The 16,434-nt window shown below is 39.1% G+C and overlaps 1 protein-coding gene and 1 long non-coding RNA gene across 2 annotated transcripts in view; one reads left to right on the forward strand and one right to left on the reverse strand.

The window, feature by feature from the left end:
* The window catches only part of Cdk6 (cyclin dependent kinase 6), a 212,554-nt gene that overhangs the window by 42,376 nt on the left and 153,744 nt on the right, over window positions 1-16,434 (reverse strand). The window lies entirely within an intron of this gene.
* On the forward strand, window positions 1,154-14,404 carry LOC139704652 (uncharacterized). The gene is made up of 3 exons (XR_011706502.1): window positions 1,154-1,252; window positions 10,693-10,742; window positions 12,937-14,404. It is a non-coding gene; the product is annotated as an uncharacterized lncRNA (long non-coding RNA).

The raw sequence follows: 16,434 nt of genomic DNA on the forward strand, positions 1-16,434 counted from the left end.
GATGACACGGAGGTGCAATATGAATAAGTTTTACTGAGCATGCACAATACACAGGACAAAGCCAAGTGCTTTACATGCATAATTGTACTTAACCCCAGAGTAACACTATGTGGAGCTACAGACCAATATCCTCATTTTACACTGAAACTGAGGTTGAGGGATGGTTGATAATGAGTCATCATCACCCAGCTAAGAAATGACAGAGACTGAACTAGATGGTTCACTTTGCTTCAGATATGACTGTGGAACTGTTAGTGGGTGTGAGGTTCAGACTGAACAAAAATTCAGGTGGTTTTTTCTCTCAAAGAAAAGTCATTGAATGGAAACAACACTGGGAAGCTTGGTGTCAAGACAAAGTAGCATTCTTCAGTTGATACTAAGAAAGAGGTGATCCAAGGAGGTTGAGAGTCCACGAAGAACTCAGAACAAGTTGGCCAAATAACACTTCAGTAGTTTGTTCATTCATTCATTAGGCACATTTGGGACCTGTGATGCATTCTTCACTCTGCTGAGTGCAGGATATACTAACATGGTTAAGAATGACATGGTTTCTGCCCATGCTGAGCTTATGGTTTAGGGAGGAAGAACATCCTTAAATAAGTGGTAAGTGCTATGAAGAAAATAAGCTATTCTGGTGGAGAATGACATGGTGGGGTCTCTAAGGAGATGACATTTAATCTGAAGGATGATGAAGCAGGCAGGGCTAACTGGTGCTCTTTACTCCCTTTCATCCTTGGTAATAACTGGATGTTTTTCAAGGGTGCTTTATGACTATGGGCTCTGGTTGCAGTTCACCATGATTTCACAATGCATGTGGCTTTATCATTAGTGCTTTCCTTCACCCTGTTCAAAATATCACAAATATAATATAAATGAGATTTCCACTATTTGGTCCAGGACTGTGTCATTCTTTTCTTGTTTTAATATAGAAAAATCACTACAGAATCAGGGCTAAGAGGAAAGATCTTTGTGTTTCACAGAGGTCATCCAAGTGTACTATTTGTTTCTTCCCTGTGGAATTGACATATCAGCTTTGGGAAGGATGACGGAAAAAGGAAAAAAAAAAAAAAAAGAAAGAAATGGGCCCAGAGAACCCAATGGAAACAATGCTAAGCTTACTGTTCACGTGGGCCTTTAAGGGGGAGTGGAAGGCAAAAGCTGAGAACTGGGTCCAGTTTTCCCCAGCAGTGCTGTCTGTGCAGTGGTTGGATGTCACTCAAACTAAAACCCAAAGGCTTTTCAACCAGCAATGGTGAGTCCTGACCTATTTTTCTCATATTTCTGAAAAATGATAATTTTATTATCTCACAAGCAGAGATACTGAGAGTCTATGGAAGGCAACAGCATGGAAGAACTGGGTCCTTTTTTTGCTATATAGACTGCATTTTCTCAGGGAGAATAGATGTTTCCTTAAGGATGTGTGCAGTTGGGATCAGTGGCCATTTATAGCTAGGGGAATATTTCTTGATGGTCAGAGAATTTAAATCATGATTATTTTCTTGAATTCAAAGGCTACAATAGAATGGTTGTAAATTCTCTTCACAGAACAACTTGAAGTTCTGGGACCCTCTAACCTCGGGTTTTCAGAAATCTATTTTTTTCTTCATCCTATTTCTTCTAACTATTAAGTTATTAACCCTAATGACTAACGTAGTCTCATAGGTAAAAAGGCTTGTGAAACCTGCCCCTGATTTATGTAAATAATGCAGAAGGACACACTGAATAATGGACAGTCTGGAAAGGCCAAAATTCTTTCCCCAAGTCCTGGTCCACCCTAAAAAAGAGAGAGGGAAGCTTGTACTCTAAGTGGAGCAATCATCTTATTGTTTCACACATTCCCAGGACCACAGCAAGTGACACGGAGCAGCCTGGCTCTCCACAGTGATCACCAGTGCAAATCCATACCAACTGACCAGCTCTCTCACCCCCGAGGCTGCCAGTGTGGGCCTCCAGATTGTAAGGCCACAGGGTCAGATTTGGGACCTGGTGCTGTGCTGCCACAATACTGCGTGTCCAAAGAGGCCAGCAGCCAGGCAGATCCCTTTCTGTGTAACTGCTTGGCCACCTGTCTGTGAGGGAAGACAAATCTCATTTCATGAGGTTTGGCATGGAAAACAAACAGCCCCCCCCCCCCCCCATCCAAAAACACTTGAGTGGCAGAGGGAAAATAAAAGTACAGACCTCAAGTGCGGACATAAAGTGGATCTCCGGGGATGAATCTTCTGGTTTTCTTGGTTTGGATTCTAAGGTATCTGCACCCAGCTCTCTGGTCTTAAATTAATTCTCTTTAAGAAGTAATGTGATGTGAAAGAAGTGGTCATCACCGGGCTTTTTTAAAACCACCATTCCCTAACATACCCATAGAGGAAAAAAGATGAGGCTTATCTTGTTTTTAAGCTATTGTGTTACCAGTGTTTCAATGGGACAAGCAAGATAAATAAATGCTTGCAAAATAAGGTCTGACCCAAGCTTCACCCGATATGGAGTTTCTATCTTGCTGAATGCACATGATAATAAGATTTTAAACTGCATTAGAAATCAGAGTTGAGTCCAGAAGTGTGCTTCTCCAGCACCGGGAGGGCTCCTGATCACTTTGCAGTGAAGCCACCGTCACAAACAGGATTTCCTAAAGAGGTCTGGGGCGAGGAAGCCTCATTCTAACTTTGGCTCTGCCATCTGGGCAGCCCTGCTGCTCCTCCCCTACTGTAAACAGGCAGTTGGGGGGACTGGGGAACACTCCTTCCTATTGTTCTTCATGCCTCTCACTTCCCTTTCATCTTGGTAATAGCTGGAATTTATGAGTACACTGGATGACCTTCCAAGTCTTTCCTTCAGAGTTTATTTACTTCATTGAGACGCCTTAGCACGGCTCCATCTTTGGCTTCCCTCACCCGTCGTATTTGCCTGAAGGTGTGGCTTCCTTTCTGTATGTTATTTAATTGAATGGAAAAGGAGTCATAAATACTGTGCAATTCTTACAGTCTAACAGTGATTTTGCATTCAAGCCACTATTTTCCACTCTAGCCAGGTCTTACTTTTCCAAGAAAACACTATTTCTTGGCTTGTCTCATGAAGTTCTTGCTAAATACCCAATTAAACATCTCCAAAACTCACCTCAGGACTAACTACATGAAACCCATATTATTCTAGTCCAGTTCATGATACTATTAAACTTTTCAAAATTCTTATAGTTTTAAAAAATCTGTACCATGTAGCTTAACACTTACAGAGGCACGGCCTAATGTTTGCTAATTATTATATGCTAATGCTTCATGCACATTTCTCTTATTTGCTCAGATGGGCAAATAACTTCTTGAGGCTTGATCTTTTGCTTCTTTTTTATCTTCCTTGTTGCCCCAAATAATATTAGACAATTGATAGATTTTTCAAAGAATTAGTAAGTCTCATTTCCTTTTGACGAAAGTGGTTGAATATTAAGTGTAAACATTAGAATTACCCAAGGAATGATGCTAGGATATGAGCTGATTTAATGTTTATATCATTTAGACAATAAAATGATGTTCTAAATTAAAATTAAATGCTTTCTAGCAATAAAAAACATGATTAAATTCCACTTAAAAATCTTGAGACTCTGCAACTGGAGAAGAAACATGGCAAAACTGGTTTGTGAAAGAAGAGATGAAGTAATGCCTCTGGTCTGTTCTATGCCAAAGCTTCTCATAGAACCACAGGCTCTAAGCTACAATTTGCAAGATGTTCATTCATTTGTCACTCAGCTACTCAGTGGCCACTTAATGCCATGCTGTTAAGTATTAGCTATACAGTGGTGAGAAAAGCAGAGGTGGTCAGGTCCACAGCTTTGTAAGTGATGGGATAAACAGACTGTAAACTAGAAGACACTAAAAAAATGTAATTGCAAATGGTATTAAGTGCTATAAGAAAAATACCAGGGTGTTATGAGAGTGAATACCAGAGATACTGATTTTATTCTGGACAGGAAGGTTTCTTTGAGGAAATAATACTTGTGATGCGTTTGGATAGGATGGAGCAGCTAGGTGGTGAGTTAGGAGGTGGGCGGGGAGAGTTCCATGCAGATAATTCTTGGAACCATTGTTGGGAGTTTCTTGAAGGTTTGAATATCATTCATTGCTCCTTCTGCACAGCAAAGCCAGTAACTTACTGATCTCAATATGAAGATAGGAAATCCATATATTCATCCAGTAAATCATATTGAATGTGCACTGTGTGTCAGATACAGTTCTATGCCTTTGGGATATCTATGTAAACAAAGTCTCTACCCCTGTGAAATTTAAGTTGTATGAAAAGAAATAAAAACATACACTTTTACTCATCTAACTAATGCAGGTCTGGCACAGAACTTGGATGTTTGTAATAAAACATTTCAAAAGAAGGAATAATGATATAGGGAATAGAGGGGACAACTGCCAACTGTTTGGAGATAATTCTACAAGTTCCTAGTGTTTTTGTACCTCTTGTGAGTAGAGACATTGACTACATGTGTCCTGAACTAGATTTTTGAGTAAACAGCCTTGGAAGATAGAGATAGTGTCTCTCTCTGGAACATAAATAGGTTTGTTTACTCTTCAGCATAATAATGTCTCCTGCTAGGGCCAAGGCCTGGCTGACTTATTGCCCATGATGAAAGTTTCAAGTTTCCTAAGCTAGGGGTTTCTCTTCTATAACACACTGGTTGTATGTGGAGGCATCACCTGGCCCTCTTCTCATTTTCCTATGAGAACTGAGAATCTGGTGCAAATGCTGATACTCTGGCTACTTCTGTTGCAGGGAGTAATAAACAGTCCTTTGTCACTAACCCAAGAGTTATGTGTCTTCTGCCAGTATGCATAAACTGGGGAGAACTAGTTTGCTGGCTTGCAAGTAGGGGAAAAACTCACCGCCTTCTTGACATGAGTCAACTGACAAACCAAAAAATGGGGACTTTCTAGTTTAGAAAGACAAACACCAATAAGGAGGATAAGGCTTACTACATCTAAGGTCAGTAAGAGGAAACATGGTCATGTTTACCAATCCTGACTAGGAAATCAAGGGTCTATCATTAACATCTGAAAAGTAAGTTTAGGACAACAGAAAGGAATTTCTTCACACAGAGGCGAACCCTATAGAACTCACCATCTAAGTGGTATTGGCTGAAAATATAAACTGCTTTATAAAAGGACTCACTAAAGGTCCAAATTAAAGACCTAGAATGCCCAACTCAATATGTATTTGATGACTTGATTTTGCTCATTGGAGAATCATGATCTCATTATCTCTGTCAGAGTACAAATATGGGTAAAAAGACATTAATGTAACCTAATAAGGGCCATTTTAAATATACAAAATAAATATATTTGAGATTGGTAGCTATAAAATCTCCTTTACCATCAGCTATAATTCATAATAATCATAATTCATACATGTTAAACAATCTTGATTCAATAGAGTGGCTGTTTCCCAAACTGTATATGCAGAATACTTTTAGGAAAATTTGAGGCATTTATTGAAAAAAAAAATGTTCAGGGCTCAAATATGTTTGGGAGCAATGTATTTACTTGTCTGTGGAAATTCAATGTGTATGTTAATTATAAGAGCTCTGATAAGTCCTGTCCAGAAAACTTTGTTTAACCCATCATTTTCCAAATTAGTTTAGTTCTGACAGATCATTTTACAGCATGCTTACTTCACCTCATGAAGCACTATTCATAGAAAAAGATGGATAAAGAATACAGAGAAATGTTCTATACAATGTTATGAAAATGAAGATCTATATGTTAAGGAAAATACTGCTATTATGCCAGTATTACCTATAAAGTCTCATTAATTTGAAGTGGAAAATAACAGTGCAGCCAGGGGTGGTGGCACATGCCTATATTCCCAGCGGCTTGGGAAGCTGAGGGAGGAGGATGGCGAGTTCAAAGTCAGCCTCAGCAAAAGCGAGGCACTAAGCAACTCAGTGAGACCCTGTCTCTAAATAAAATACAAAGTAGGACTGGGGATGTGGTTTAGTGTTTGAGTGTCCCTGAGTTCAATTCCCAGTATACTCCCTCCCTACCCGCCCCCCCAAAAAACCCAAAAAAACAAAAGTAGGAGGGGTGCAGAAAGGACGGACAGGTGACTAGATGTCCTTGTCTGGCTTTTATAAAGGCCAGTTAGGCCATTTCCACTCCTTAGAATCAACTGTTTCTTAGGTCTGGGGTGCGAGAATATGGCATGTTTCAGGAAAGGACAGTAATAATAATTACAGCTAACATTTATTGCTTCCAAATGTATTTACATCAAATCCTTCTAACAAACCATGATAGAGGTATCTTATTATGTATTCTCATCGAAAAGGACACCAAGGTACAGAGAAGTTAAGTAACTGGTCCATGGCTACAAAGCTAGTAAGTGAAAGGACTAGGATTTTAAACCCACGTAGTCTGGTTCCACAGGGTCAATCCCTATGCTTGTCTACTTTGGAATTACAGCAAATATCAGTAAACTTTTGTATTATTAGTGTAATTCACATTGCAAAGCAACTCAGTATCTTCTAGTGGGGGTGAAGTGGCCTTCTCCCAGACCTTGTGCTAACACATCTTAGAAACTTTTTCAAAGTTTTATGGTTGTACCAGAAGAAATAAAATACAAATGGAACAGTGTGTACTCACTGTCAAAACAATCTCTCTTTTGCATAATTTCTTCCTCTTACCAATTTGTTACTATACACAATATTGACTACAAGTAAACAAACAAGTAGCTGCAAACACTACACCCACACTCTGATTTCAGCACTGGGCAATGCCCTTTTGTTAATAAGGCTCATCTTTAAAATATTTTTCTTACATAAAAATACACACACATACACATACATTTTCATGTTTTTCCCCAAAATTCCTGATCCTCTTAGTTGGGTGTTGAGCACAGGCACCCACTGAATCTGCTTGGCTTTTAGAACTGGTGTGCCCCTTGCTGTGTAGACAAACTCAGCCAGAGAGAGCGCAAGTCAACAACCATTCTGGATTGTGTGTTCTGCCATGTTTATCGTTCATTTCACTGTACCCTATTGGGCTTTTTGTTGTTGCCATTTTTTAATGTTGATTTATTAATTTCCTCTTATTGCTCTAACTAATTAGCACCAATTTAGTGGTTTAAAACAACATCTATGTGCCATCTCACAGTTCTGTAGGTGAAAAGTCCAAGTATGGCGTGGCTCAGCTGGTTCTTTGTTTAGACTTGTACAAAGCTGACATCAAGGTATTGGCAGATCTGTGTTCTATTCTTGAGGTTTCGAGGACAAATCTGCTTCGATAGCATTCAGGTTGTTGGCCAAATTGAGTTCCATATGGTTATAACACTGTGGGACTGAGGTCCTTGCTGGCTGTCAGCTAGGGCCACTGTTAGTTCCTAGAGGCCTCTCCTCTAGTTCCTGATGTGTTCTCCATAAACTTCTTAGGGCCAGTAACCGCAGGTCAGCTCCACGGCTGGATGCAGTCTTCTGACTTTCCCTTCTGCCACATCTTTTCTGCTCTCAGATACTTAAATTGGGCCCATCCAGTTAATCCAGAATCATTTCCCTATTTAAAACTTCACTAATTTAAATCTAAAAAAATCTCTTTTACCATGTAAAAAAAATACAAATTCAGAAGGATTAGGATGTAGACATATTTGGGAACCATTTTCCTAGGGCCTTCCTCATACCAGGGGAGAGCTCTACCACTGAGACATCCCAGTCCTGGTGGTGAGTGGCAATACCAAGTCCACCTTAAAACAAGACAACAGACAGCAACAATAACAAAATAAACAAAGGAACAATTTCACAGATAGATACTGAATTTTAAGTTTTAAGCCTTTAAGGTCCAGGAAACATGAGAAAGATCTGCTGGGAGTTAGGAACTAGTGGTAGGTCTCTGATATTATAAAGAGCATAAAGACCAGCAATTGTTCAAATGGTAGCTGGAAGAAACCACTGCCGGAAGAACAGGATGATACAGGGGACTTAAAGAAAATAGAGATTTCACAGCCAATGTATGTTCCCAAGAAGGTATCTCCGAAGCCTGAGATAATATTAAAAAACACAGGTTCTGGACAAACCTGGTATGCCAGCTGGTAATAATGCCAGTGCCGGATCCTAGGGAGGCTCTGAAGAAGAGCAGGGGCATCTAGGGAGCTGCCTAGATGGGCAGTGGCTCTTTCCCAGTGGGAATGGAGGTGCCTCAGTACTTGAGCAGTGTGTGAGGGACAGAACAACATTACTAACACTAACAAGAGGGCACCATTACGTCTAGGGAGGAACACTACAGCACGAACACTTGCAATTCCATGCATATCAACTGTTTTGATTAATTCTACTTTTTGATCATCTCTAAAAGGAGAAATTCACTGTTAAAGAAAAATGAGAAAAATGCCAGACATGGTGTTATCAGAAGGAACAAATCATCCCCTGAAACTTCAACTCAATTTGCCTTCTGCATCGCTTCCTCAATCCTAAGAGTCAGTTTTTGCTCGACGCTGCCTCCTCCATTTTGTCTTTTTAATAGTTTCTTATCTCACTCATCTCCCTTTCCATTTCATCTTCAGTGTTCCACTTTGACCTACTCTTATTTTTTTTAAAGGTCTTAAAAAAAGTCTAGAGACTATTTTTTTTTAGTCATAGGTGGGCTAAAATGAAACATAATTTCAGTCATATTTAATTACACTTTCAAATCTGATGGTACACTCTTGCCTGAGGCTTTTCAGGGGGAATTTCTGAAGTCCAATTACAGGACCATTCTCATAATAAGGACTAATAATTCCTAATGAAATTATTTACTTTTAAGCCTCATCCAGACGATGTTTTGAAAAATATACTAACCCAACCACATTCCTATAGCGTCATTAGTGTGGCCAGTACAAACAGGTGAGGTCTACAGTTCTCCTGAGAGCTTCTGTGAAGAGATGGGTGCTGGGTCCTTCCATGTCATGGCATCCCATTCTTTTCTATTTATTTTTTTGTATGTATTTGTTCTAATGAGTTATATATGACAGCGGAAGGCATTCTTGAGGCACTCGTTTGGACATACCATACAGTTAGCTCAAGTATACCCAACTGATATTTAACAAATAAGCACAGGTGATCTTTGCATATCTGAAGCTTTCTGTTGCCTTCACAAGTTCAAGGCAATGCAGCTGATTATGAAGTTCTTGGGTTACAGACTTTTCTTCTACAACACTATTTCTCTATTCTCTTCTGGCTTTTGGTTAAACAAAAGAAAAGTCTGAGGTCAGCCTGATTGTTTCCTTTTTGTAAAGCTACAAAGTTTGTTTGATCTTTACGTCTAGGGAGGAACACTACAGCACGAACACTTGTAATTCCATGCATATCAACTGTTTTGATTAATTCTACCTTTTGATCATCTCTAAAAGGAGAAATTCAGTGTTAAAGAAAAATGAGAAAAATGCCAGACATGGCAAATTGAGTTTTTCTTTCTCAATACAGTTCCAACATTTTTTCTAGGATGTGTTCTGAGTCAGTCTCTGGAGTGGATTCCGTAGATTGTCCACCTAATATTCATTTTTCCTTTTCATTTTAACAGGACTCTGATGTTCTTCAAATTCTCTTGAAGCTTATTAGCAAATTCCATTTCTCTGGTCTCAGTCACTGGTTCAAGTGTGGGCATGTGTTATAACAGTTCTAAGGATGAAACTTGGGAATCCCACTTGAAATCCTAGGACAGAATGAATGATTCATTCTTAGTATCGTGGTGTACAGATGTGAAAACTGGAACTCCTGCAACCACTTTGCCCTGGGTGAAGAGAGTCTTCGAAGATGCTAAGACAGAAAGGGAGCTGTAGCTTCTGGATTAAGCCAGCCCTGAAGCTCACCTATATCTGGAATCGCCATTTATGAGAACCAAAAATTTCCTTATAATCTAGTTGATCCAAATTGAGCTTTCTGCACTCACAGCCCTGAGCATCCAGCCCATTAGAGTTTCTTTTCAATGACTTGCCTCCAAATATTGCGAGACTGCTCTGCATACCCAAGTCTGTTCACGGCTTAGGAACATGTTTCTTTGGTCATGGTTTTGATTACTGTATTTCAAAGACCATCAACTTCTTAGCTCAAATTTCCATTCTCTACCCTTCATATCTGTCATTTTCTCACCATCTGTCCTTTTCATTCACATTCAGTGAGAACTTCTAGTATTGTCTTTTATATCAATGATTCCAACAGTAGGAATTCTACTTCTTACTCCCTCTTGTCAGATTTTAATTTCTTATTTTAAGTAAGTGCTTGACTTGAGTTTCCTTAGAATTCCACATCTTGTTCATCTTCCTTTACAGCTTTGTTTGATGGTTTTGCATTTTAGGATGTTCAATTCTTTGTTTCTGTTTTAGAGAACATGTCTTCTAGCCTTCTGCTGACTTAGTTTACTAATTTTTGGAAAATTTTTTTCTGATATTGCTTATATTTAATTATCATTTTCAGAATTTTCTATTTTTTTGGAAAGCTTTTGGAATGTTAGTTTGCCTTGTTCAGTAGTATTTTTTTGCAAAAGCTACAAAATTTTTTTTTCTGCTTGTTTTCTTGTACTTCTAAAAGAAGTTTTCTGCCCAACAAAACTTTTTGTTAACATAATGGAGATATTACTTCAGACTCATTCTGTAAACACTCAGTGCTCTCTGAGTAGCTCTTATATTTTAATTTCTAGCATTTTTATCTAATACTGTTCTGATGGCTGTCCCCATTTACAGATGGCCCATTCTTCTTACTTCCAGACACCACCCTCCTGTTCCTTTGGCAGGTATGTTTTTCTGGTATTTGTAGTTGGGGGTGGGGTGGGGAGTGAGAGAGAACTGATGGCCAGTGATGGCCAAGGAAAATCTGAGCATGTGGGTCTCAACAGAAGCAGTAATTGGAACAGCTGATCATTTTTTCAACTGAATTCAACCTTGTGTTTTTGAAACAAGAGGAGTGAGGGAGGCAAAAATAGTCAACCTATTTCCAGGTACACATAACAAACCTGTGTCATCAATTTCTTTTTGTACTGGGGGATTGAACCCAACGGGTATTCTGCCACTAAGCTATACCCCCAACCCCAACCCTTTGTTTTATTTGAGATGGGGTTTTGCTAAGTTGCCTAGGCTGGTCTTGAACTTGTGGTCCTCCTGTCTCAGTTTCTTGAGCAGCTGGGATTATAGGCATACGCCGGTGCACCCAGCCCCCAAATGATTTTTTAATTCTAGAGTTCTGGCTAAATAGAAATTCTTCCACATAATTTTGATAATTTTTTCATTGCCAGCTTAGTGTTTCATGTTGTATGTTTTTGTGATTTTCAGTTAAGAAATTAAGCAGGGACAGTCAATATTTAAAATTAAAAGCTCCTACTATTTTTAATAAATTCTGATAGAGAGCTCACAAAGTTAATGAATCAAGAGGCTGTTAATACGCTACTTGTAAAATAAGGTTACCAGTTTAGAGGGAAAAAATGAGAAATGTCTAAGCACTAAGTTCAGTGCCATTTTTTAACCAGTAGTCTATCCCACTTAAGTGAGTGCCTTTTGAAAATAACTTTCTTACATGCTGATACCTGGAGAATTCAGTATGACTCTGACAAGTAAGAACATATAGTGAGTGGCTGGCTTCCAAATTTCTTCTGAATATTGAAATATTAGTATGTTAAATTATTTCCAATTTGGGCTGGGGATATGGCTCAAGCGGTAGTGTGCTGGCCTGGCATGCGCGGGGTGCTGGGTTTGATCCTCAGCACCACATAAAAATAAAATTAAAAAGATGTTGTGTTCACCGAAAACTAAAAAATAAATATTAAAAAATTCTCTCTCTCTCTCAAAGAAAAAATTATTCCCAATTAAATGAATTGGCAACACAGTGGGCTCCTGTCCCAAGGTTTTTGACAGAAAATATCCTATAAACTCTTAAATATGTAGTGATATGAGAAGAGCTGGTAACATCCAACTCAGCTGACAGCTAAATCTAATTTCCACTGGACATTGCCATTTTGAAGTGTTCTTTGCAATATTTCAATTCACAAGTAAGTACAGCCCACATGTTTGTAGCTGTCTCTGTCAGGTTTTGCTCTCAAATCATAGAAGTGCACACAAATACAAACATACACAGATGCACACACACTCCTTAGCACCAACTCTTACAGCTAAGAGTAAGCTTTAATATTTATAAATTTAATTTAGCAAACAGAACTGGAGCAATAAATCACAAACTCATGTTTTATCAGAGAAGCTCAATATGGAGGATCATGCTGAATGCTATTTCTTAAGGTTAAAATGGAGGAAGAGGGGGTTAGAAAGCAAATGAGAAGAGTCACTGGAAAAGACAGAGGGAAAGAAGAGGAGAAATCCCCATTGCTTCTCAGTTAAACTAAGCAGTCGTCTTATCAGACAGCGTCTCCTCTAGCCAGTATGGGAAAGCCAGATGAGAGGCCAACCCTTGGTGGAACTGGGTATCAGGCAGACAGACAGGAACCTGTAGCAGTGGGCCAAACGGAGTGTCCTACAGATTGCCACTACAGCAGCTCACTTTACTACAAGATCTAGTAGAATCTTTTGTTACATTTTACTATTGTAATTTAGCACCTATGCACTGTTAGAGAGAAATTATGTAGGCATGTATAATGAAATAGCATGAATTTACATTTGTCTGAAATATCTTTTATCATTTACTTGCACTTTTTGTCTAATAAATTTGTATGAATGTTAAAAAAGCAACAAATGTAAATGTTACATCATGTTTTGAAAGAGTTACCATGGCCAGACTTAGATTGGAGGTCCACATTCCAGCTAAAAGTAAATTTTGTAGGGCAAGGAAGTAGTTACTACCCTCCTGCTCTTGATAAAAAGGAGGTAAGTTTGCCATCCCGTTAAAATTAGATTGGTGAGAACTGGCTTTCAACTTATCAAATATTTTCTTTCTCTGCCAGTGTTTTATAATTAAAAAGTATCTGTTTTCTTGCCTCAAACTAGATATCTGAGCTTGAAAGATGTGACGATGTAGACCTGAGACTCTGACCAGATGACTTGACACTATTAGTCTGATTCTTTTCCTAATCTGAGGAAATGGCTGATAGAAGAGGTTCCAGAGTTTTTCCAAGGCAAAGACCCAGAAGGCAAAACATCATTCATGAGCTCTGGCAGCTACCAAGGAAGAACTGGTGAAGAGAGTGAGTGCCAGGGTCTAGGTCCTCCCTGGAAGGAAGATCACAACTCAAGAAATGATATTCTCCAAATTCAGGCATTATGGAACTCTGTAGAATGATGTCTGGGTCTGCTGTATACTGGAAAAAAACAGTCTAAAAAAGTGCTTGTGACTTTATCTAAGATAATTTTTTTTAACTGACAAAATGAGGTCGATTCCTTCCCTATTGCTACCCAACTGATAAAAAGGAAACCCACAGTAAATTTTACAGTTGAAAGAGGTCTCTTATGCATCAAACCAAGCTTAACAACAGCATTACAAAATTACCACATTCACTTATGTTTTCCAGTTGATATTTTTACATAAGGGTACAAGAAGTAGCCAACACTTATGTAAGAATTTTTGATTTATTTACTCTTGTCTACCTTTCCTATCTTCAAGAATCTCATCCTACCTCTCACTTTAAGCTAAAAACAGATTTTTACTTTAAGATTTTTGGAGGGTAAATTGGTTTAGCTAGAAGAATTTAAAAAATATGCATGTTATCTGAACCTATAATTATGCTTCTGGAATTCACCGTAGAGACATACTTGGACAAATGTTCCACAAAATAAATGCAAGGATTTTACTGCAACAATATTTATAATAGGACTAAAATGAAATGAACAAGTAAATCCTAAATATCTATCAACAGGAAATTAAACTATTTAATAAATGCAAGGATTTCTTTTCCTCAGTTTAAAAATGAGTTAGCACATAGTGTAAACCCATTTCTGTACAAAAAATTTACTGAAGAGCAATGTGTGCATATGTATTTATATATTTTAAACATAAATGTATACATGCACTCTTGAATTTATAAAAAAGAAGATATGAAAGTATATTCAGGGAGTCTTTAGGGTTTTGTATGGGAGTACTGGAAAGATTACATTTCTGTAACATCTGGCATTTTTACAACCAGATTTTTAAATTTTTTAAAATGAAGCTAACTGGCATCTAGATCTTCTATCTTGGTCCTTTCCTTAGCAATTTTAAGTTTCTGAAAGTGACATATGGAGTGAGAGGTCACAGAGACAATGTGGCTCCCCACGTGCAAGCAATTTAAAAAAAGACACACTGGGGAAGATTTGCTAGTGCCGATTAACACTATTTTATACTTGTTAGTTGGCGCTCAAGCATCCCTAATTCAGGGGAAGAAGGCCAGGTGGCTGCATCAACCTCAGCTCTGCTGGTTTTACATGTAAGAACCCCAACTTCTATCTATAGTCCCCACCCAAACTAGAAAAGAAGACAACACAGGAGACAGAAGAATGCAAAATCAATGCATCTGGGAAAAGGGCACTGAGTTGTTTTCTTCTTCCTTCCCAATAAACATCAAATTGTCTGTTTCCTCTTTATCCATTTCTTTGGTGGGTTAGATCTACATTGTCCCACAGAGTACATCTAGTCACCAGCACTTAAAATGTGGCTAGTTCATACTGAGATGTGCTTGAAGTTTGGAGTTTGAAGACTTTGTATGAAAAAAAGTTTAAAATACCCGATTCATTTATATTATTTATATTCATTACATGCTATCTTATGCCTGACTAATTTCCCATTTATAACTCATTGTTGCTGTTGTAGGTCATAGAACTCCCAAGTCCCAGCACTGCCAATGACCAGATATGGGATCTGGGCAAGACACTTGGGAGGATTAAACTTCATAATCTATGTCAAGTGCTCAGGACAGTACACAAGGATGTGTAATAAGCCCTGTCAATGAGCATGAGCTGTGCTGGATATGTTAAGGGTTCCAGAAAGGACCAAGACATGGTTCTACAAAGTATACCAGAGCTGGAATGAATCTTGGGTATTATCTACTCCAATAGTTTAGAACCTTTTTAAATCTCAGAATCTCAATATAGAAAAAAGAGGAATGGGAACTCCTCTGACCATACACAGGAGAGGGTCTGAGAACTCTGTGAAGCACAATGAAGTCCAGAAAAGGACACTAGGTTCCAGATGCTGAAGGTTTGCCCTCTGTCACAAAGCTGGTTGGGCTGGAACAGACTTAGCTGTCAAGTTCCGGAGAAAGAACACTGCTCTGCACTTTGTCAGTACAACTTGTGTCCACACTGTTTGTCACTGAGCAACATCCCCAGCCCAGCAGTTCTCTTTTTAATGGTGAAGCATTTAGATAATGGTATTCCCAAGGTGCAGTGTCCCTGAGAAATAAGCATAGAACCTAAGCTCATCACAGGGTCACTGAAAGCTAAAGTACAAGCCAGGGGGACAAGGAGAGTGTGGGCAGAGTGACGAAGTTGTTGAGCTGATCTGGACCCTCAAAGTGTTCTGTCTCTTCCAATGTGCAAAGCACTTCTACCAGGAACATTTCTCCTTACTCTGTGGTGACTATGCTAAAAACCACTGGTCCTGAAAGTCCCCAGGCGATGCAGTTAAGATGAAGTTGGGAGTCTAAGAGGATGACAAAGGGATGGGGGGAGAGGAAAGGCACTGGGCTTTGGCAGAATCATGCTCTCAAAGCAGCAAATGACTAAGAATACTGCAATTCCCTTCTAGAGGGGACACAACATCTACAGGAGAAAGGTTGACAGTAGTGACCTTGAAGAAGGAGACCAAGTGAAAAAGTTCAGGGAAGCAGGGTTACTTGTTGCCACAGAACAAGGATTCCAAGAGGCAGAGTAGAAAGATTAACAGAGGTAGAGAGAGCCAAAGAAGGGGGGTGCTAAATGCTAAGAACAGGGATGGGAAAACAAAAAGCTGGAGAAAAGCATATGACGGCAGAATGGTTGGAAGAGTACTCAACTAAGACCTAGTTTGTGGAGAAGATCACCCAACAGCAGACAAAGGTGCCAGAGTGGAGGGGCACTGGACCAGGGAGCTGAGACCTACAAAGCTGCCCTAATGGGGAAGGGACAGGCTTCACAGTAGCAGATGTTTTTCAAATCCATAATTAAAGCAAGTTACACAGTAAGAATTTAAAAAGTCATTATTGGTTACATTATAAAAATATTCACTTGGTCTAATGCAGAACTATCCTGTATATATTACTTAACCAAGACTGGTCCTTTTCCTGGGTACCATCTTGGGTATTTCCTCACTCAAAAACATGCTCCTTTAGAATTTTCCCCATTTGGCTATTTCTTTAAAGCAAGGGAAGGGAAAGGTCTAGGAAAATGTCCCAGAAGGGACAGGAAATATGCAAGTCCAGCTGAGTGCCCTGGGATCTACACACGTTTTGACCTAAGCTGAGGTGGTGGGCTTCTTCTCATAGTCTAGGGCTCTCTTTCTGTGCCTCAGGGTCTGGGGCAGCCAGCTAAGGACCT

Source organism: Marmota flaviventris, chromosome 1 (genome assembly GCF_047511675.1).
Source record: "Marmota flaviventris isolate mMarFla1 chromosome 1, mMarFla1.hap1, whole genome shotgun sequence".
Classification (NCBI taxonomy): domain Eukaryota; kingdom Metazoa; phylum Chordata; class Mammalia; order Rodentia; family Sciuridae; genus Marmota; species Marmota flaviventris.